Here is a 12771-nt window from a genome sequence, read left to right as displayed (position 1 = left end):
CTGGATTGCCTGGATATCAGACTTATTCCTTTCTATTTCTGTTGTGTAACAGCAATCCTACCTCTTCTTGGTGCCCAGGGAAAATTACTCCTGCTTAGAATGGTTACTTTTTTTCATGCCTCCTTGTCCTTTGGCACAAGAAGACTGAAGTGCCCAGGAGAAATCATTGTTTATAAATTAAATGAGGTTCTTCATGTATCCTTTGTCAGAAGTGACCTCTGTTTAGGAACCAGAACCTCTAAACTTGTACAACCTCTGGGAGAAGAGCAGAGATTTGTCAAGTAGGTCACGGAGAGTGATAGGAAGTGGGGTCACTCTAGCTTCCATCCCTTGGTGCCTAGGGTCATATATTTCTCCTTTTTGAGACCCAGTGCCATATAAAGTTCTTTGATTCAACATATATTCTGCATCCTGGAGGATGGTGTCCCATTCTTTAAAGTATTATTTCATCTACGCCTTCACTCCAGTACTGTATCAGGCCAGCAGCTTCTGGTTACTGTGTTATTTGCTATGTCCAATGGATCCTATAGTCATGGATCCACTTTCACATCTTCTTTATTATCAAGAGTGTCCCCTGGTCTGATACAATGGAATGTCAGATTCTGTGCCAGTAAAACAGACATTTATATGTCATCAGAGTGGTGTTGGCTGAGGCCTTACAGGCAAGAAATTTCTTACCCTTCTAGGGTAGAGGGGACTCACTGTTGTCAACTTGCCATGCACTATTGGTCTCTATTGCTAGCAGGTTGGATATTTTCCAGTGGCAGAAGTTAAAGGCTGTTGGGCTCATGCTGTTGACCCAGACATACTCTCCATCCCTGCTGCCTAGTTTTTCTCCTGTGCCCATCATGTCAACACTTGCATAGCTGATTACAGAGGTTCACTGATGCCAACTGGTTGAGTTGGTTGTTTAGTGATCTCTGAGGGAGCATTAATATGCAAATAAAGATCATATTTCACATCTGTTTCATAGGTCCATCCACATGCCCCTGCACAAGACATCTTTGTCCCTGATATCCCCAGAAATTCTCCCTTGAGTCTCCTGACAACCCAAGCCAGTTTCCACTATCCATAATTCGATTTTTGTGTGTGGTGTAAGGAAATGGTCCAATTTCATTTTTCTGCATGTGGCTGTCCAATTTTCCCAGCACCATTTATTGAAGAGGCTGTCTTTTTTCCATTGGACATTCTTTCCTGCTTTGTCGAAGATTAGTTGACCATAGATTTGAGGGTCTATTTCTGGGCTCTCTATTCTGTTCTATTGATCTATGTGTCTGTTTTTGTGCCAGTACCATGCTGTCTTGATGATGACAGCTTTGTAATAGAGCTTGAAATCCGGAATTGTGATGCCACCAACGTTGGCTTTCTTTTTCAATATCCCTTTGGCTATTCGAGGTCTTTTCTGGTTCCATATAAATTTTAGAATTATTTGTTCCATTTCTTTGAAAAAGATGGATGGTACTTTGATAGGAATTGCATTAAATGTGTAGATTGCTTTAGGTAGCATAGACATTTTCACAATATTTATTCTTCCAATCCAGGAGCATGGAACATTTTTCCATTTCTTTGTGTCTTCCTCAGTTTCTTTCATGAGTACTTTATAGTTTTCTGAGTATAGATTCTGTGTCTCTTTGGTTAGGTTTATTCCTAGGTATCTTATGGTTTTGGATGCAATTGTAAATGGGATTGACTCCTTAATATCTCTTTCTTCTGTCTTGCTGTTGGTGTAGAGAAATGCAACTGATTTCTGTGCATTGATTTTATATCCTGACACTTTACTGAATTCCTGTATAAGTTCTAGCAGTTTTGGAGTGGAGTCTTTTGGGTTTTCCACATAGAGTATCATATCATCTGCGAAGAGTGATAATTTGACTTCTTCTTTGCCGATTTGGATGCCTTTAATTTCCTTTTGTTGTCTGATTGCTGAGGCTAGGACCTCTAGTACTATGTTGAATAGCAGTGGTGATAATGGACATCCCTGCCGTGTTCCTGACCTTAGCGGAAAAGCTTTCAATTTTTCTCCATTGAGAATGATATTTGCGGTGGGGTTTTCATAGATGGCTTTGATGATATTGAGGTATGTGCCCTCTATCCCTACACTTTGAAGAGTTTTGATCAGGAAGGGATGCTGTACTTTGTCAAATGCTTTTTCAGCATCTATTGAGAGTATCATATGGTTCTTGTTCTTTCTTTTATTGCTGTGTTGTATCACATTGACTGATTTGCGGATGTTGAACCAACCTTGCAGCCCTGGAATAAATCCCACTTGGTCGTGGTGAATGATCTTTTTAATGTACTGTTGAATCCTATTGGCTAGTATTTTGTTGAGTATTTTCGCATCTGTGTTCATCAAGGATATCGGTCTATAGCTCTCTTTTTTGGTGGGATCCTTGTCTGGTTTTGGGATCAAGGTGATGCTGGCCTCATAAAATGAGTTTGGAAGTTTTCCTTCCATTTCTATTTTTTGGAACAGTTTCAGGAGAATAGGAATTAGTTCTTCTTTAAATGTTTGGTAGATTTCTCCCGGGAAGCCGTCTGGCCCTGGGCTTTTGTTTGTTTGGAGATTTTTAATGACTGTTTCAATCTCCTTACTGGTTATGGGTCTGTTCAGGCTTTCTATTTCTTCCTGGTTCAGTTGTGGTAGTTTATATGTTTCTAGGAATGCATCCATTTCTTCCAGATTGTCAAATTTATTGCCGTAGAGTTGCTCATAGTATGTTCTTATAATAGTTTGTATTTCTTTGGTGTTAGTTGTGATCTCTCCTCTTTCATTCATGATTTTATTTATTTGGGTCCTTTCTCTTTTCTTTTTGATAAGTCGGGCCAGGGGTTTATCAATTTTATTAATTCTTTCAAAGAACCAGCTCCTAGTTTCGTTGATTTGTTCTATTGTTTTTTTGGTTTCTATTTCATTGATTTCTGCTCTGATCTTTATGATTTCTCTTCTCCTGCTGGGCTTAGGGTTTCTTTCTTGTTCTTTCTCCAGCTCCTTTAGGTGTAGGGTTAGGTTGTGTACCTGAGACCTTTCTTGTTTCTTGAGAAAGGCTTGTATCGCTATATATTTTCCTCTCAGGACTGCCTTTGTTGTGTCCCACAGATTTTGAACCATTGTATTTTCATTATCATTTGTTTCCATGATTTTTTTCAATTCTTTAATTTCCCGGTTGACCCATTCATTCTTTAGAAGGATACTATTTAGTCTCCATGTATTTGGGTTCTTTCCAAACTTCCTTTTGTGGTTGAGTTCTAGCTTTAGAGCATTATGGTCTGAAAATATGCAGGGAATGATCCCAATCTTTTGATACCGGTTGAGTCCTGATTTAGGACCGAGGATGTGATCTATTCTGGAGAATGTTCCATGTGCACTAGAGAGGAATGTGTCCATAATTCCACATATATTTTAATCTTGGGCTACTTTTATTCAGCACAAAGTGGAAGACTAGGTATGCTATTCAGTTTCTGCCCATTGGGACAGTTTTCTCTTGCCTCTATTCTTCAAGTATACTATGGAATGAAGCTGAAGTAGCTGTCTGTGGGCTTGGGGCAATTTAAGAAGCTTAAATTTGGCATTTCCCCATTATGATAGTGTTTACCTCATTGGCCAAGGATTTAATATGTGTATTATGCTACCTACTAAGTATGTTTGTGCTAGTTGTATATTCAGAGATTTGGAAAATGATTACCAGGTGAGTATGTGGACCCTGCTGACATACTCTGAGCAGAATCTCGGCCAGGACTCCACATATTACCTGGTTCACATATACTTTCAATCTGAGACAGGCTATGGTGGTGTTTCAGGACTCCAGGCATTAGTCAATTGGACCTAGTTAGCTGGGAAGATGGTGGACTAGGAGGACTGGATAACACCCATCTAAGTGTAAATAACCCAGGAAACAACCTGAAGCCTGGCAGAACAGATTCTACAACTAAAGGCAAGAAAGAATCTACATTGAATGTATAACCGGGAAAAAGGTGGCCTGGGAGTGAAATGACCCTGGCTGGCCACAGTGGAGAGGGAGCAGAAAACAGACTTTCACACCATGGAGCCTGTGAAGGTGAGGATGAATTTCAGTAATATTTGCCTTTGAAAGTGAGGCTGAATTTTGCTTAAAATGAGTGAAACTTACAGCCTGGAATTTTAAAAATCAGCAAGCTTTGCTGGGGGAGCCCAGAGAGCATTAGGAAGTGGAGTCCCTGCTTTTAGACAGTATAACAAATAGCCCATGCAGATACAATGTGGAACCAGCAGTTTGAAGGTGGCAGATGGAAGGGATTTGCTAACTTTGATTTGCTAACTCAAAGCATGGCCTGGAGAGATATGGATCACAGGGAGACCCCTCCCCCTCCAGGAACAAAGGAACTGGCAGGTGCCTCCCCTAGCATAAACAATGGGTACTTGTGGAAACTAGGAAACTAGTAACTTGCTTGTACCAGCAAGCCCCCTCCCCACCAACCCCCCACCCAGTGCTTGGGTGGATTTGCCCTTCCCAGTCATGCATCTGCCCTTCCCAGTCATTCTAGCCTGAGTCCTGGCACTGTGGGCAAAGGAGAGGAATGAAGATTATGCAAATTGAGAATAGTCTTAGGAAACTCAGTGACTTTATCAAGAATAATAACATGTGTGTTATAGGGATCTCAGAAAAAGAAGAAGAGAGAGAGGAAGGAGCAGAAAGTTGATCTGAAGAAATAATTGCTGAGAACTCCCCTAATCTGGAGAAGAAAACAGACATCCAGATCTAAGAGGTATGGAGATCTCCCCCCAAATTGGACATAAGTAGGTCCAAAATAAGACACATAGTAATTAAAATGGCAAAAAGTAACAATAAAGAAAAAATTTTTAAAGCATCAAGAGAAAAGACAGTTACGTACAAGGGAAACAAATGGAAAAACCCATCATGTTATCAGGGGATTTTTCAGCAGAAACTTTGCAGGCCAGAAAGGAGTGCTGTGATATATTGAAAGTACTGAAAAGGAAGAATTTGCAGTCAATAATACTCTATCCAGCAAGGCTATCATCCAGAATACAAGGAGAGATAAAAAGTTTCCTATATAAACAAAACTAAAGGAGTTCATGATCACTAAACCAGCCCTACAAGAATATTAATGGGGACTCTTCTAGCCGGATGGAAGACCATAAGTAAGAGTATGGAAAGTAGAAAAAAAATATAATAATATTTTATTTTATATAAAATAAAAGTCAGTAAAAATACATTTTTATGTAAAAGTTAGTCAAGGGAGTCATAAAATAAAGGGAGGTAAAATATGGCACCATACCTAAAACATGGGAGGGAGAAGAGTAAAGAATATGTTTAAACTTAAGCAGCCATCAATTTAATATAGACTGATATATGCAGAAGATGTTATATACAAACCTAATGGTAACCATAAATCAAAAACCTAGTATTAGATATGCAAAGAATAAAGAGAAAAGAATCCAAATATATCACTGAAGAGATCCAACAAACCATGACAACAGGAAAGGAAGGATCAGAGAAAATCTGTAGAAACCACGAAACAAGTAACAAAATGGCAATAACTACATATCTATTAATAACTACTTCAAATATGAATAGACTAATTGCTCTAATCACAAGACATAGGGTGACAGAGTGGATTAAAAAGATAAAACCCGTCTACCTGCAGCCTTTAAGAGACTCATTTCAGACCAAAGACACCTGAATATTGAAAGTAAGAGGGTGGAGAAATACTTATGCAAGTGGATGCCGAAGGAAAGTCAGAGCAGCGATACTTGTATCAGACAAAACAGACTCTTTTTTTTAAAGATTTTATTTATTTATTTATTTATTTATTTATTTATTTATATTGGAGAGAGAGAGAGGAAGAGAGAGCTCATGTATGTGTGTGCACTTGGAGGGGGAAAGGGAGAAGGAGATAGAGGTAATCTCAAGCAGACTCCCCACTGGCAAAGCCTAACCTGGGGCTTGGTCCCACAACCTTGAGATAATGAGCAGAGCTGAAACAAGTGGCATACTCATCCAACTAAGCCACCTAGGTGCCCTGGGCAAAATAGACTTTAAAACAAAGACTGTAGGAAGAGACAAAGAAGGACACTGTAGGTTCATTGAAGGCACAATCCATCAAGAGGATAAAATGATTGTAAATATTTATGACCTCAACATAGGAGCACTCAAGTATATAAAGCGGCTATTAACATACATAAACTAACTGATAATAATACAGTAATAGTAGGAAACTTTAACACTCCACTTACATTGATGGACAGATCATCCAAACAGAAAATCAACAAGGAAACAGTGGTTTTGTATAATGCACTGGACCAGATGGATTGAACAGATATATTTAGAACAATCCATACTAAAACAGCAGAATACACATTCTTTTCAAGTGCACATGGAACATTTTTCCAGAATAGATTACATATTAGGCCCAAAACCAAGTCTCAATAAATTCAGAAAAATTGAGCTCATTCCATGCATCTTTTCTGACTACAATGTTATGAAACTAGACATTAACCACAAAAAACAGTTTGGAAAGACCACAAATGCATGAAGGTTAAATACACATGCTATTGATATGGAGGTTAAAGAATATCCTGCTATAGAATGACTGGTTAACTGGGAAATTAAAGTGGAAATTTAAAAGTACATGGAAGCAAATGAAAATAAAAACACAATAGTCCAAAGCTTTTGGGGTGCAGCAAAGGCAGACCTAACAGGAAAATGTATTGCAGTACAGCCTACCTTAAGAAGGAAGAAAAGTCTCAAATACACAACCTAATCATACACCGAAATGAGCTAGAAAAGGAACAGCAAATAAAAGCTAGTAGAAGAAGGGAAATAATAAAGATTAGACCAGAAATAAGTGATATAGAAACCAAAAAAAAAAAAACAACCCCAGTAGAGCAGATCAATAAAATGAAGAGCTATTTCTTTGAAAGAATTAATAAAATTAATAAACCTCTAGCCAGACTTATCAAAAAGAAAAGAGAAAGGACCCAAATAAATAAAATCATGAATGAAAAAGGAGAGATCAATACCACATAAATACAAACAATTATAAGAGAATATTAAGAAAAATTATATGCCAACTAATGGGGTCCATCTAGAAGAAATGGACAAATTCCCAGAAACATACCAACTACCAAAACTGAAGCAGAAAGAAATAGAAAACTTGAACAGATCTGTAACCAGCAAAGAAGCGGAATCAGTAACAGAAATCTCCCAACAAACAAAAGTCCAGAGTCAGTTGGCTTTCCAGACATTTAAAAAGAGTTAATACTTACTCTTCTCAAACTGTCCAAAAAAAAAAAAAAAAGGAAGGAAAACTTCCAAAGTCTGTCTACAAGGCCAGCATTACTTTGATTCTAAAACCTGATGATGACCCCACTAAAAAGGAGAACTATAGGCTAATATCCCTCATGAACATGGATGCAAAGATTCTCAACAGGATACTAGCAGATTGAATCCAACAACACATTAAAAGAATTATTCACCATGATCAAATGGGACTTATTCCTCGGCTTCAGGGGTGGTTCAATATTTGCAAATCAATCAATGTGATATACCACATTAAAAAAAGAAAAGGTAAGACCCATATGATCCTCTCAACAGATGCAGAAAAAGTTTTGACAAAACATAGCATTGATTTTTGATAACTCTCAACAAAGTAGGGATAGATGGAACATACCTCAACATCATAAAGGCCATATATGAAACACTGACAACTAGTATCATCCTCAATGGGGAAGAACTGAGAGCTTTTCCCCTACGGTCAGGAAAAAGACAGGGATTCCACTCTCACCATTAGTATTTAACATAGTATTAGAAGTCTTAGCCTCAGCAATCAGAATGCAGACATAAATAAAAGACATCCAAACTGGGAAGGAAGAAGTCAAACTTTCCGTATTTTTAGATGACATGATACTATATGTAAAAAACCCAAAAGACTCCACCAAAAAATTGTTAGAACTCATACATAAATTCAGCAAAGTTGCAGGATACAAAATCAATGTACTAAAATCTGTTGCATTTCTATACACCAATAATGAAGCAGCAGAAAAAGAAATCAAGGAATTGATCCCATTTGTAACTGCATTAAAACAAATAAGGTACTTACGAATAAACCTAACCAAAGAGGTAAAAGATCAGTACTCTGAAAACCATAAAACACTGAGGAAAGAAATTGAAGAGGACACAAAGAAAGGGAAAAGCATTCCATGCTCATTGATGGGAAGAACAAACATTATTAAAATTTCTATATTATCCAAAGCAATCTGCACATTTAATACAACCCTTATCAATGTACCACCAGCATTTTGCACAATCCTGAAAAATGTATAGAACCACAAAAAAACCTGAATAGCCAAAGCAATCCTGAAAAAGTAAAACAAAGCTGGAGACATCACAATTCTGGACTTCAAGCTATATTACAAACTGTAGTCTTCAGGACAGAATGGTACTGACACAACGAAACAGATACATAGGTCAATGGACCAGAATAGAAAACTCAGAAACAAACCCATAGCTATATGGTCAACTAATCTTTGACAAAGTAGGAATGAATATCCAATGGAAGAAAGACAGTCTTTTAAACAAATGATGTTGGGGGGGGGGTGCCTGGGTGGCTCAGTGGGTTAAGCCTCTGCCTTCGGCTTAGGTCATGATCCCAGAGTCCTGGGATTGAGCCACACATTGGGCTCTCTGCTCAGCGGGGAGCCTGCTCCCTCCCAGCCTCCCCACCACCTACCTCTCTGCCTGCTTGTGAACTCTCTCTCTGTCAAATAAATAAATAAAATCTTAAAAAAAATAAGTGATGTTGGGCAAAACGGACAGCAATATGCAGAAAAATGAAACAGATCACTTTCTTACACCATATACAAAAATAAGTTTGAAATGGATGAAAGACCTAAAGGTGAGACAGGAAACCATCAAAATCCTAGAAGAGAACACAGGCAGTAACCTCTTTAACATCAGCTGTAGCAACTTCTTATTAGACACATCGCCAGAGGTAAGGGAGACAAAAGCAAAAATGAACTATTGGGACTTCACCAAAAGAAGCTTTTGTACAACAAAAGAAACAATCAACAAAACTGAAAGGCAGCTTATGGAATGGGAGAAGATATTTGGAAATAACATCTGATAAAATGTTAGTATCCAAAATCTATAAAGAACCTACTAAACTCAACACCAAAACCCCACAAATAATCCAGTTGAAAAATGAGCAGAAGATAGGAATAGACACTTTTCAAAGAAGACCTCTAGATGGCCAATAGGCACATGAAAAAATGCTCAGCCTTACTCATCACAGGGGAAATGCTAATCAAGACTATAATGCGATACCACCTCATACCTGTGAGAATAGCTAAAATAAGAAATACAAAAAACACCAAATGTTGGTGAGGATGTGGAGAAAAAGAAACCCTCTTAGACTGTTGGTGGGAATGCAAATTGGTATAGCCATTGTGGAAAACTCTATGGACTTTTCTCAAAAAATTAAAAATAGAAGTACCCTACAATCCAGTAATTGCACTACTGGATGTTTACACCCAAATACAAAACCCCTAATTCAAAGTGCATGCACCCCTATGTTTATAGCAACATTATTTCTAATAGCCAAACTATGGAAATAGCCCTAATGTCCATTGATAGATGAATGGTTAAAGAAGATGTGGTATATATATACAATGGAATATTATTCAGCCTTTTAAAAAAAGAATAAAAGAATAATATTTTGCCATTTGCAGCTGTACGGATAGAGCCAGTGAGTATAACACTAAGCAAAATAAGTTAGAGAAAGAGAGGTATCATGGAATCTTACTCATGTGGCATTTAAGAAACAAAACAAAGGAACAAAGGGAAAAAAGAGAGACAGGATAAGCCAAGAAATAGGCTTTTAAGTATACAGAACAAATTCTTGGTTACCAGAGGGGAGGTGGCTGGGGGGATGGGAGAGATAGGGGATGGGGATTAAAGAGTGCTTATCATGATGAAAAAGTGATTAAAAAAAAAAGATATCCGTGCACCCCTATGTTCTTTATAGCATTTGTTACAATTGCCAAGATATGGAAGCAACCTAAGTGTCTATCAACAGATGAATGGATAAAGAGGTTGTGGTATTTATACATAGTGTAATATTATTCAGCCATAAAAGAATGAAATTTTGCTATTTTCAACAACATGGTTGGATCTAGAGAGTCTTCTGCTGATTGAAATAAGACAGAAAAGAACAAATACCACAAAATTTCACTTATATGTAGAATTTATAAAACTCAACAAACAGAACAGAAAGTGATTCATAAATAGAGTACAAACTGGTAGTTATCATAGGGCATGGGGCACGGGGATGGGTGAGATGGGTGAAGGAAAACAAGAGGTACAAATTTCCAGTTTTAAAATAAACGAGTCATAGGGATGAAAAGTATAGCATAGGGAATCTAGTCAATAATATTGTATAACACTGTATGATCACAGATGGTGACTATACTTACTGTGATAAGTGTTTCATAATGTATGCAAATGTCAAATCACTATGTTGCACACTTAAAACTAATAAAATACTGTATGTCAACTATACTTTTATTAAAAATAATTAATAGATTGATTTTAAAAATGTTTGGACCTTTTCCCAGTGCACAGTAACCTGAGTAAATAGCCATGGGTTCCTTTGGGGAAGGATCTGCACTCAGCTCTTGATTTCTGTGTTTACTTGGTGGTGGTGTTACAGGGTGTTGGAGAGTTCCTTCTTCATAGAGACGTTCCCTATTCCTCAGCCAGTGGGTTCCATGTATGAAAACTTGTTCATGCCTGAAAACTTTGTAAGGGATTCTGACTTTTAATTGGATATGTTGTTAATAATCCATGCTTGATTTATTTTGATGGTTCAGACTGAGGGGTATTTTTATTGCTTGCTCATCTGTTCGATCCCTAGGACCACTGCATTCTTTTAAACATGTTAGTAACTCTCTGTAGTTCAGGTCGCTTATTATGATAATTGCTCTCACTTGGACTTTGACAGTTCTATACTGCTAAGTGGCCTCTACTGCTTGGAGATCCCATCTTCTATATTGTAATTAGTGAATCTCCTGTGGAATTGCCTCTCCTACTGTCAGTCCTGGTCTATAGAAGAGAGATGTTGATGCCCCTCTTACCAGTTTGTTCCTTGTGGCCTTAACAAATCTAATATCCTCCAGGCCTTCCAGGCAAATGCAGTCATTGGTGGGTTTTTAGACCTTACACAGGATATCCACTTCAGCATATCTCTTCTCTCAGTGTTTTAAGCTTTTTTTTTTTTTTTACTACTGCAACCAGTTCTGGAATTTCAGTCTAATTTATCATAGGTCATGGCTTTTACCATACTTCTTGGAGCCTTGCTAGTAGTAAGTTCATAACAACTCCTGGGCTTTTTGCTAAGGGGTTAGATATTGTTTCCCGGAAGAATGTGCCCAAAATGATAATTTTTCTTTTCTCTAACTTTATGCCTTGGCCCTCTTGACCATGCACCCTCAGAATACAATCCCACATGCATTCTTGCTTGTCCAGGCTGGCTAGCTCTTGAAGTAGCTTTGGGGGAGAGTGTCTCATTGGAGAGATACGTGGTCTCTCCTGGAGGGTGAGGCCCCTGCATCATCTTTTGAGCCAGGCTGAGAGGAGTGTTGTTTCGATAGAAGAAGTAGGTCGCTTTTGTAGCCTTCAGAGTGTTCTGGGAATTCTAACGTGGGAATTAAAGACTTTTTTTGTGGGCATCAATCCGTATATTTCCTCTATTCAGAGTCCCATTCTTTCCCCACCAGGGACCTGACCTTGGCAGAGCAGACCTGGCTTGGATGGGAGTGTAGCATTCTTTGGAGCTCAGCTACTAAGACAATAAACTCCTGAATCTTGTTCCTTAGCTTTCTCTGCTCTCTCTGCAGACGAGAAGCCTTTTCATAGGTTACCAAGGAGGCTGTCACACATAGCTTTTAACTGGCAAGTAATCCTTCAACTCCTCATTACCTACCTTTCTTGTCCCTGCCACCTCCTCTGTAATATCTAACATAGCAATAACCAGCTAATGCCATTGTCCTATAGCTGCTTCTTCCGCTATATATTTCAGATACCAACTAATGCATTCCCTTCTATTAGTATACTGACCATGACAAAAGCTTTAAAAATGGAATTGCTGTTCTGTGCCAGGGACATGTGTGCTTCCCTTACCATGGGGAAGAGGGTCCTTTCTGCTCTCTGGCAGATAGTGACCCATCATCCAACTCCAGACCCCATCTTAGCACCTTTTCTGGACCATACATGGTACCAAATGTTTAGATTGAGTCCTAAAGAGAAAATTACCAAATGGAGTTTTACCTGCAGGCTGTTTATGGAAAAGTGTTCTTGAGATCAACATCTTTATACTCCTTCATTGATCAGTTGTTGCTTACTGGCCTTCTGGGAAGGAATGCGACCTTAGGTGAGGCAGCTCTTCTACTGAAGCCATGTCTGAAGAGCTGGGAAAACAAGGCTTCTTTTGAAAGGCAGTCAGGGTGCATATCAGGGTGACCACATCATGGCTTATCACCAGTGCCTGTACTGAATAGCTCTGCGATCCTCTTTCCAAGCTTTCTGAGGGCATAATGGCCCTTGCTAAACTGCTAGCTCTGAAATATAGTAAATTAACCGAGGCTGTGCCTGTAGGTGTCACCAACAGCTGACTGGCATGAGATACAAGTAGAGAGAGAGATTTGGTGCGGAAAAGAGAAAAACAGAGTTACCCCTATTGACTGGGGCAGCAATCTGGGACCACGTGGGATGGGTGAGG

This window comes from Mustela putorius, unplaced genomic scaffold (assembly GCF_011764305.1).
Source record: "Mustela putorius furo isolate JIRA1106 unplaced genomic scaffold, ASM1176430v1.1 tig00537227_pilon_pilon_pilon, whole genome shotgun sequence".
Lineage (NCBI taxonomy): Eukaryota > Metazoa > Chordata > Mammalia > Carnivora > Mustelidae > Mustela > Mustela putorius.
The sequence above is the reverse complement of the archived record's forward strand: the minus strand, read 5'-3'. Positions refer to the sequence as shown.